Below are 1,040 nucleotides of genomic sequence, written 5' to 3' on the forward strand. Positions count from 1 at the left end.
CACTTTTCTGAGGTACTTAGAATATACACTATATATACATTCAATACTCCAGAAAAAAAAACAACAGTCTAATAGGGTAGAAACTCCAAACGAGCGAACAGGTATGTAATCAGCCTTTTACTGCAGAGGCCTCTAATAATGTCTTAGGGATCTTATACAGGGTTACAAGTGAAATATATAATTGAAAGCCAGAGACTCCAGCAGAAGTTTTTCATAACAATGTGTTTTATTGTCTTAATATTTCTTTCTTTTTTTTTTTTTTTACCACTCAGACTGCAACCTCTCCCTCTACCCTCTCCGGAGGAATGGAAGAACGATCATCAATAGCAAGAGGAAGCCACAGAAGCAACACCTAGAGCTCGCTTCATGCTCAGGAGAGGATGCTCTGGCTACTCCTTGTGGCTTCGAATGCTCTACACGATCAGAGAAACTTCTCTAGTCACATAATATAGAAATTTTCCCTGAAAGTATAGTCTTTGTCTTAATATTTCTAAATTTAAAATAACCTCTCAGCTTCTCTGACCATAGGGGTTCTTGATACAAAGGATAGATACCCTAATTTGACACCTCAGTGCTCAGTCACACTAGATAACATATTCAGTTTCCATTATAAAAATGTCTAGATAAAACACTCCAATATACTCTTTTCTCTGGTTTATATCCTCTATTAGGACCTAAAGCATGTGACCATCCAGACCACTGAAACAATCAACTGTGAACCACAGACTTATATTACAGGACCTTATTCATCGAACACATTTGACAAATTAACATTTCCTTTCTCTCTCCTTTCTTCTCTCTTCTCACTACTTCTTTCTTTTTCCCCTTTTTTCTTCTACTTCTTCCTCATCATAATCTTAATTTATTAATTTCTAACCTTATTTTTACTACATTTTTCTATTCTCTTATCTTTTGTTCTTTTTTCCTCTTTTTCTTAAGCTATACCTAAGCTAATTATTTGTGGGCGACCAAGCACCCACCGTTTCTGTGAAGAAGCTTACACCCACCAGCCATCTTCTTGCTTTGCTGGCAATTGCGGT

The 1,040-nt window shown here is 36.5% G+C and overlaps 1 non-coding gene across 1 annotated transcript; it reads right to left on the bottom strand.

Moving 5' to 3' along the window:
- Positions 1-263: 263 nt before the first annotated feature.
- Positions 264-477, bottom strand: LOC125995190 (small nucleolar RNA U3). The gene has a single exon (XR_007490766.1). It is a non-coding gene; the product is annotated as a small nucleolar RNA U3 (small nucleolar RNA).
- Positions 478-1,040: the final 563 nt, after the last annotated feature.

Source organism: Suncus etruscus, chromosome 1, assembly GCF_024139225.1.
Source record: "Suncus etruscus isolate mSunEtr1 chromosome 1, mSunEtr1.pri.cur, whole genome shotgun sequence".
Lineage (NCBI taxonomy): Eukaryota > Metazoa > Chordata > Mammalia > Eulipotyphla > Soricidae > Suncus > Suncus etruscus.